The following is a 10,139-nucleotide window of genomic DNA, read 5'->3' as shown; positions in this document are numbered from 1 at the left end:
AAGTCTTAGCTTGATTTTTTCACACGTGCACCCAATTGTGTACCCACAAAATAAGTTCTAATTAAAACCCCACCCACTCCAGGGTGCATGGGAAAAATCAAGCTACTGTAGGAATGGGGATCGGGAAATTGCCCTACTACTTACCTTCAGACAGTTGCAGCCAGGCCTCGCACACCCCAACACCTGCCTTGCTGGCCCATTTCTTCTGCAGCTGGCAAGGCTTTCCTGAAGGTCTCTGCAGCCAATAACAGAGCTCCGGGTCGATCTAGAACCTCCTGCACCACAGTCATTATTCTGTATTCTAGGAATTAAAATACGATGACAATTACCATATTTATTGAAATCAATTTACTTGAATTAGATAGAATAATAAAGAAAACAAAAAAATTGTAAGATTCTATACAAACAACTAGCTGACTTTAGTTCATGGCATTAATTCACAACTAATATTAAAAGTTAATTACTAAAATATCATCCATTCTTGGAATGCTGAATTCTGTAGCACATTTTTATTCAAATTTGGATTTACATTTTTTTTACTAAAAGAAACAAATCTTATCTAATCCATTTAATTGGAATAGCTGAATAAAGTCACATTAGCTTTTAGAACTATATTACCCTAATGTATTATTATAAACAAATAAGGAATAAACTTTGAGAAGTTTGGGTTAAGGATTAGCATAGAAATGTTTTCTCAAGAGAAAATTAAAAATAAGATCAAAATATTCTTTATGTGGATAGTCTGAGAATACATTTTGAAGTCAAACAGCTCTGCCTGCTTCATATAATTCCATTATTTCCTGAAGATTTTGCTATATAAAAAGCACTGTGGAGATATAAACATACATTGCAATTTTAACAGGTGTCTCGTTTTTGTGTACAGATGGAAGTGATCATAAGGTAATAGAAAACATTTAAGGCTAATTGCTTCAAAAATATCTTTTAAAATGCTTTATTCATACACTTTACAGAAGTAGAAGTAAAGAGAGGTGATCTGACAAGAAGTACCCACAACATGTTGCACAATCTGGATAATGGTACAAATGCATATAATATTCACAATTAAGCTTAGAATTAAAAATGAAATTATCTGCATTTGTATGCTTTAAACCCTTCCCTTCTTACATTTATTAACAGGTGGATCTCAGCTGGATTATTTTAAGAAATGAAAGTTCTAATACCCTTGAAGATCCTGAAATGAAGGTATCTGGCAGCGGTAATTTTTTACCTTAAGAAGTTCATTTTGTTCAAATACACGCTTTTGCATGTAATGGGAAGGAAGGAAGGAAGCCTTTCATATCATTGATCATGATATGCTTCTGGATTGACTAAAGAGATTGGGAGTGAGGATAATGCATTGCAGTGGTTCTCTTCTTTTCTCAGTGGTCAATTTCAGTAGGTGCCACAGTGGGAAGACGTCAAATCATATCCCCTCATTGTGGGATGACTTCACTTGGGGTGACTAAGACCATGGGCTCTCACAGGACTTTTATGTGTCTAAATGCATGTGAGAAAACTATCTTCCAGCAGTTTGAATTCCAGTATCATCTGTATGCTGATGATACCTGTATCACTTAACCATAAGTTGACCCAGTGATGCCTTCAAAACACTTGAATAGCATCTGGATGCTACAAGGATCTGGATGTCGTCTTAGGCTCAACTATAAATCAAATGGCTCTGGGTATTAGTCCCACCCCATAACAGTGAGAACTTTATCCCAAGAAGACAAACGCTTTCATATTCAAGACAGTGGGAGTTTTCTTGCCCTTGCAGCTTCTGCTAAAATGTGGCAGCCAAGGCACGGATAGCAGATAGGCCTTTGCAATCCTGGTTGCTGTTTGCACCCTTTTCTCACTGCCCTTTCAGATGATCACTTATGCCTTAGACCTTCCATATGGACTATTGCAGTGTACCTCAAAGACTCACTAGTCCTGAATGCAGTGGGACATAATGCAGTGCATAATGCAGTGAGACAGTAATAGGTATGCCTTGCTAAGTCATGACATCACAGCTCCTTTAGCCACACTGACTATTAGTTGGCTCCTAGGTATAATTCAATGTGCTGGTTAAAACTTTTTATGCTATAGGACTTGGTTTTGTGAGGGAACACTTATCTCCAATAGTTCTTGTGAATTCTGTATTATTAAGCATATGTGGTATGTTTTGGGTCCCCTCAATTAAACAATGTAACCTGGTGTGATTACATAGGCAGTGCCTACCTTCTATAATAGCATTTCTCCAATAGATTCTTATAGTTCCCAGATGATGTTCAAGAGGGATGTGGAAACTGGTTGTTCCCCTGGACCTTAGGTTAGGTTAGGTATAGAGTTTAGAGGATTTCATTTATTCAACACATTGTTTTTCTGGATATACATAGTTTGTATTTCTTATACTTTAATGTATTTTATTTTGGTGATTTTTAAAATTGCATGCTGATCAGAATTTTAGTGGGTAAGGTGAGTGGGTAGACAAAGGATGATTGATGACGATGATGACCGTGTGTGTGTGTATGTGTGTGTGAGAGAGAGAAACATGAATTCCTTTGACATTTGGGTACTTGCAGTAACAAAAAAATTGGAAAACTGGACATTTTCAAATTTCCATATAAGGCTACTGTTATGCAAAGGCAAACAGTTATCTAATTATTATTACTGCACATTATAGAAAGAAACCTTAAATGGATTTTCTTCTGAAGGCATCAAAATATTAACAATATTACTTTGAATTCATATCCCATTTTTGTGTGTGAGAGAATGCAGGGTGGCTTTTGAGAGGGTCTGATCTAGTGTTATCATATGTGCAATTTTGTAAAATAGGTTGGACTAAGAATGTGTGATAGGCCCAGAGTTAACCTGTAAATTCCACAGTCAAGTGGAGATTAACCCTGGGTCTTCCCAATCCAAGTTTAGAATCAGAAGCCCAACACAGGCTTAGATTTCCTCACTTGATCTAAGCATCAATATGTCAATATACTATCTTGGAGTAGCAACTTTGATGTTTTTTTTTCCTAGTGTTACATTAATTAATGTAGCGAGATATTCCTCAGATGTGTTTTTGTATCCCTTTCAGGTCCTGTTTAGAAATTGGATTGCATAAAGTGATTAAAGGAAACTGTACCCCTGAAAAACCCATGAGAGCCATTCAGCTAAGACATCCAGAGCATTGCCTGTTAATCTCTTCCTTGAGGTGAGGATGATGAGCTGCCAAACCTCATCTGCAGTTCATCCAGCATTCTATTGAATTTGGCCATCATCTCTACAATTTGTCAGAAAACAGACTTAGGTGATGTATCTGCCAAATTCTGGACTGAAGATCAAACTTATTTCTGGCAGGATTTTATTTGATCTGTTTTGTGAACTATACTGGAATAATATTAGCATTTTTCAACTGAATATATGTTTCCTCTTCCCAGCTTTTATTGACATACCTAGATAAACATCAAAACTGATTCTTGATAATCCCTCCCTCCCTCCCTCCCTTCCTTCCTGTCATTTGCAATTGAAGAACTCAGAGCTTTGCAAAACTTCATATTTTCAGTTGCAAAGGATAGGAACTTATTGATTGGAGATTTAAATTCAGAATGACATAAATTGAAATATTTAAGATGTTTTGAGAGAGAACAGTAACATAATTTGCTTCCAAACCAGGATGAAATTAATGAAAAGTGATAAAATATTGTCCCTCATGTATACTTCAAGAAATGAAGGAATTACTTTTAATATACATAAGAAAGTCATTAATGATGAATCAAACAGAAGATTGCCTTAAATGGATGAATAGATGGAAGATGATAATGATGATGGTGATGAAAATAGATGATAGATAGATGGATGGATGGATGGATGGATGGATGGATGGATGGATAGATAGATAGATAGATAGATAGATAGATAGATAGATAGATAACATTAGGATTTAGCTTCCAAGTTTGCCAACATGTGCAGATATATACTATTAGATTTACAATTGGGTATTTAGGATACTTGCCAGGAATATGTTGAAATACACATTCTGGAAACTATTTCTTTTCATTCTTGAATATTTCAATAAAGTCCATTTGTTATTTATATTTCATAGTCAGATCAAAGTGTTCTGCAGTTATGTCACAAATTAGTTACTAATACATTTTAAATCGTGTGCATTTTAATATTATACCATTTCTTCAGAACAATACTGTGTTAATGAGCAGATTAAATGTTTCTAATGTTGCCTTTCAACCTGAATTTTTTTATATAATATTTCATTTTGGATTTCATTTCACATTGCTTCATTTTCTACCTACCACTGAAGCTTACCAGTAAAATACTGTAATACGTATTTTCCCTTTCTTCTTGTATCTATTCCTTCCCCTCATACATGCACAATAAAACCTAGAATTGACTATGTTCTATCAATTAAATTTCTTGCACAGTAATAAAGCAGACATGTAACTAAGACACCAGGAAGAGCCAATTTAGGTAATAGATTAGATTAGATTAGATTAGATTTAATGAATTTATAGGCCGCCCAAACCCAAAGGACTCTGGGCGGCTTACAACAAATACATTTTAAAAAGTAAAAAGTTAAAAAACGAGGAGACACAGATTAAAAGAAAACCTCATCATACACCCAGTCTAATCTGGGCTGGACCTCAGATATGAGGTCAACAGCCCGAGGCCTGCCAGAATAGCCAGGTTTTAATAGCCTTTCGGAAGGCCATGAGAGTGGGCAGGGTCCGGATCTCTGGGGGTAGTTTGTTCCATAGGGTCAGAGCGGCAACAGAGAAGGCTCTCCCCTGGGTAATCACCAGCCGACATTGTCTGGCTGACGGCACCCGGAGAAGGGCCGCCCTGTGTGATCTTATCAGTCGTTGGGAGATGTTGTGACTCAGCAGTTCTGCTGAGAGTTTTTGGGGGATACAAAATTCAGTATGCAGCTGGGGCTTGTGGGAGGAAGTTTGGAAGATAAAAGAAAGGATGCTGCTATGCCCCAGTTGCTGGAGTCAGCGTCGTTCCTGTTAGATCGCCAGTATGAAGAAACGGAGGCGTCTAAGGTAACAGTAACCATTTATTGTAACAAGAACGTATAGCAACAGTAACTGTAGGTAGATCGGATAGCCTCCGGAGTTGTGCAGCCTTTTATGCTCGGCTGTCAAACTGTTTATCCAATCGCCTCGCGTATGACAGCCCGGCAACCGGCAGGCGCGTCCGATTGGCTAAGACGCGCCTGGCTGCTGCCGAGCTGTCATTCATAAGTGTGAGGACTTATGAGGCTATTCAACACTTCTTCCCCCCCAGCTGTGTGCATGCATTAGACTTGCGCACACGTAATCGTTGAGATATGCTGGTGAACGGCGGACACGCCCCGACCACCGCAGTTGTACTGCAGGCGGATTTGGCACTAGATGTCCCTGTAAGAGCTCCTCCCTTCGGGGAGTAGAGCTCCAGGTGACGTCAGAAGACCCTCCTTCTGCAACTGGTGAACGGAATGGAGAAGGTAGGCTGGGTGATGGGGGCGCGGCCGAGGATGGCGGGGGATTGGAACTAGGCCGGTAGGCGGCCTGTAAGAGGGAATAGCTACGCCCAGGGAGGCCTACTAAATTTTGATGGCGAATTGCGGAATCGGCTTGAGATTGTGCTGAAGTGACAGTAGAGGGATTGTGCCCTAAAGATGTGAGAGATTAGAAATACTCAAACACAACTTACAATGATAAATTATAACAGAAAGGCGTCTGCAATAAGAGTCAGAGGACTGCCCGAAAAGAAAGGAGAGAACTTGAAACAGACGTTTGTAGAAGCTTTCAGCCAAGCGGTGGGAGGTCCGGGACTCAATTTTGATTGGAATATTCGAAAAATCTATCGCCAGAATTCGCGTGTAGCAGAGCAACGACAGCTTCCAAGAGACATAATTATATACTTTTTCACAAGAGAATCCAGAAATGCGATTACTCAAAAATTTTACAATAACAGGCTCCGAATAGATGGCCATGATTTGTTTGTCTTTAAAGAGATCCCGCTCCAGATGCTGCAAGCAAGGAGAGGTTATACTTTTTTAACCCAAGAACTTAGAAATCGTCAAATAAAGTATAAATGGGAAGCTCCAGTTGGAATCACAGTTACATTTGAAAATCAAAGATTTCGTATTAATTCTGTTTCGGAAGCTCGGGACTTTTATTATAAAACTCTGAAGGCGGGGCTTCCTGACTCACTTGGAAACGCGGAAGGACAAGGTGAAGGAAAGATAAGCAGCAAGTCACTTGGTTACAAGAAGGAGGGAGTTGTTCTCCCTCTACTGGAGAGGCAGAAGAGCGGAAACTGAGGATTCAGTCATATTTTCAAAGCAGCGGGACACGTGGTTATAAGGCAGAGGGTTGCCTTTTCTTTCCGGAAGGGCAGAAGAGTAAAGAATATAGACCCAGCGACGTCTTTAAAATACTTTCTAAGCTTTTGGACTGATTAAAACTTTAGGATTTCTGTTTGGTATGAAATGGTAAAGCTGTGTACTGATGAGGAATGGAAAGAAGCATTGCTTATTCTAGACAGATATTATACGGGACTTTTACAAGACTTATTTGAATTTCAATCCAAACTGCGCATGAAGTGTTTTCTGTGAGGAAAGTGGGGACTAAGATTTATTTGAATTGCGGTTTGGGATGAATGGAGTTGGGAAGAGTGGGGCAGAAAGGAAGGTGGAGCGGGATATTGATGAAGGGATCTTGGGATTGAACGAACTGGTATGGATTTTGGGCACACATTTTACGAATTTACATGTCTGAAGTATAACATAAAAAGCTCAGGATTTTAAAGTGAAGAGCGAGATCCTAATCTTATGCAATTTGGGCTTGGGAGGAATGGAGACGTGAAACGAAGGATAGGAAGATGAGTAGCGAAAGTATGAAGATAAATTGATTTTTGTATAAACTAATATTTGAATATAAGGTTAAGAAAGGCTATCTGGAGAGTCTACAGGAAGATGGGGGTAAATATCAAAGAAGTAAGGGACGAGGACAAAATATAAATGGAATGATTCACACTGTTTAAATTTTAAGAATGATGGGAGGCTGAGCATAATGCAAAAGATTTTTCAATTTTTTTTTATTTACTTTTTTGTTTTTGTTTTTTTTCTTTTTCGGAGTGTTCTTTTTATTTTATTTTCATTATTATTGTTAATAAGATATTTTGAAGGTGAATGGTACTGAACTGTGCCGGGTGTGTGACCTGGGAAGTCGGAGGGGGTTAGGGAGGGGGGTTCATTGGGGGTGGGTGGGTGGGTGGAGATATAGTTTCAATATATAGAATAAGAAGAATACACTTGTATACTGTTGTTCCTTATCTTTTCTTTTTATTTTTCTCTTTTTTTTTCTTATTGCTTTTTTCCTTTCTTTTTTCTTTTTGGCGTAAGGAATAGAGAAATGCACCATAGTGAGAAGTAGAGGAAAGGAAGAGGGAGAAGTAAGGAGGGAGGAAGAGGGGAATGTAAGGAGGATGAGAGGGGAAGGAGGGTGAGGAAGGCGAGAAAGGAAGATAGGAGGGGAAAGGGAAGTAGGAGGGGTGATCGTTGGAGGGAGAAAGGAAAGTTGGAGGGGGAGAAGAAGGGGTGTATGAAAGCGATAGGTTGGGTTTATGAGTTGTGTTTAGGTTGGGGTTTTTTTTTCTTTTCTTACTATTATATTATTATTATTGCAAATATCCCGTATATAAGTGAATGTACAAAATTGAAAATGAAAATGAATAAAACATTTAATACAAAAAAGAACAGGTTAAACAAACCTCAGTCGTGTATTCACACAACATGCTATTCCAAAACAAATAAATTCTATTATAGACTAAAAAAAAAAAAAAAAAAAAAAAAAAGTTGTGTTAGGCTGGCCTGCATTTGGGAAGGCCATAAAAGTTGGAACATTTGAGCGAAGTTGCGGACCCGGGGCTCGCTGTAAGGCGTCTATGGCCGGCCCCTGCGTGTCGGATTGAGTTGTTGTTTCGCAGTCTTGACGGCTTCTCAATTGATCCAAGTGCCTTCTCCAGATGGAACCGTCAGGAATTCTTGCCCTGTAGGAGACGGGTCCTGTTACTTCAATGATGGTGGCAGGCACCCATCGATTGTCCCCCCCATAGTTCCTAGCCCAGACTAAATCCCCAGGAAGGAAAGAGCGGGAGGGAGAAGGAGGCCCCAGATTGCCAGGCTGAACCCCTGAATAGAGTGGATGCATTCTATCCAGGGTGGTCCGCAGGTGCCTGCCCATCAGCAGCTCCGTGGGGCTTTTCCGAGTCAAGGGGCAAGGAGTGGAGTGCTGTGCCATTAAGTATGCATCCACCCTTGCCTGCCAGTCTCCACAGTTCAATCGTCCCAAAGCCTCCTTGGCCGATCGAACCGCCTTCTCCGCCCGGCCATTGCTGGCCGGATGGTAAGGGGCAACCGGCGCATGGCGGACCCCTTGCTCAGCCAGGAATGTTTGAAAGGTTGTAGATGAGAATTGTGGGCCGTTGTCGGACACTACTGTGTCCGGCAACCCATGGGTTGCGAACAACCGTCGCAAGGCCCGCACAGTACTGTCGGCTGTGGTGGAGTGCATAAGCAACAATTCCACCCATCGAGAGTACGCATCTACAACCACCAAGAAAACCTGGCCATGGAAGGGACCCGCAAAATCAATATGAATACGGGACCAGGGTCCTTGGGGCATCTCCCACTCCTGGGAGGGAGAGGAGGGGGGAGATGGCCGGGACTGTTGACAGGTTACGCATTTGGAGACCCAGGCTTCGATTTCTGAATCTAAGCCTGGCCACCAAACGTAACTACGGGCTAGTGCTTTCATTCGTGAAATGCCCGGATGGTCTGCATGTAGCCTCTGTAAAACTTGTTGGCGGAGGACCGATGGGATGACCACACGGTCGCCCCAAAGAAGGCAACCAGAATGTAGGGATAATTCTAGTTGACGGGCCTTAAAAGGCCTGCAATCTGGAGGCGTGGCCTCAGTTGGCCAGCCTCTAAGGACCCAAGTCATTATTTGAGATAGTACTGGGTCAGACCTAGAGTGGGATGCTACATCGGTAGAAGACAGGGGTAATTTCAATTGATCTATGGATAAGATAGAACGGCAAGGAACCGACTGGAAGTCCTCGCCAGGAAGGGGGCAGCGACTAAGGGCATCTGCATGCCCTATGTGCTTGCCTGGATGGTAGCAAAGGACGTAGGAGTACGCCACCAAGAACTCCGTCCAACGGGTCATCCTAGGGGACAGAATAGGAGGGGTCGGCCTATCACTGGCCAGAAGCCCAAGGAGTGTCTTGTGGTCGGTGTATAGTGTAAAGTGCCGCCCATATATGTAATCGTGGAACTTTTTAACCCCGGACATTGCAGCCAGAGCCTCCTTGTCTATCTGGCTGTAATTCCTCTCAGCGGAGGAAAGTGTCCGGGAATAAAAAGCTATGGGAGCTTCTGAGCCGTTGGGAAGGACATGGCTCAGAACTGCCCCCAAGCCCACGGGGGAGGCATCACAAGCCAAAGTCAGAGGCATCTTGTCACTATATTGTACTAAGACTGCCTCTGACGTCAGCAGGGATTTGACAGCTGCGAACGCATGCGTTTCGTGGCTGCCCCATTGCCAGGCCGCGGATCGTCGAGCAACCAATGAAGCAGCTCGGCTAGTGATGCCTTGTGGGGAATGAATGGCGCGCAGAAATTTAAAAGGCCCAGGAACGCTTGCAGTTGCGCCTTTGAGGTTGGAGTAGGAGCGTTCCTGATGGCAGCTACTTTTGAAGGGGTGGGGTGAATTCCCTGGGCATCTATTAAGAAGCCCAGGAACTCCACTTGTGGCACAGTAAAGAAACATTTGCTGCGCTTCAATTTTAAACCCGCGCCCCTGAAACGGTCGAGGACCTCCCGGAGAACTTTGATGAGGTCTGAGCGGCTGCTTGCAGCGATCAGGACATCATCAAAGTACGGAACTACGCCAGGGAGCCCATGGAGAAAACGCTCCATGAGGCTCTGGAAGATCCCCAGGGCAACGGAAACGCCGAATTGGAGGCGGCGACAACGGAAAGCCCCCTGGGGGGTGACGATGGTTTGGGCAGCCGCCACATCATCATCCACAGGAAGCTGCTGGTAGGCCTGCGCCATATCCAGTTTGGAAAAAATGCAGCCCTGCCCCAGAGAGTGG

The sequence above is a fragment of the Thamnophis elegans genome, chromosome 2 (genome assembly GCF_009769535.1).
Source record: "Thamnophis elegans isolate rThaEle1 chromosome 2, rThaEle1.pri, whole genome shotgun sequence".
Taxonomy (NCBI): domain Eukaryota; kingdom Metazoa; phylum Chordata; class Lepidosauria; order Squamata; family Colubridae; genus Thamnophis; species Thamnophis elegans.
The sequence above is the reverse complement of the archived record's forward strand: the minus strand, read 5'-3'. Positions refer to the sequence as shown.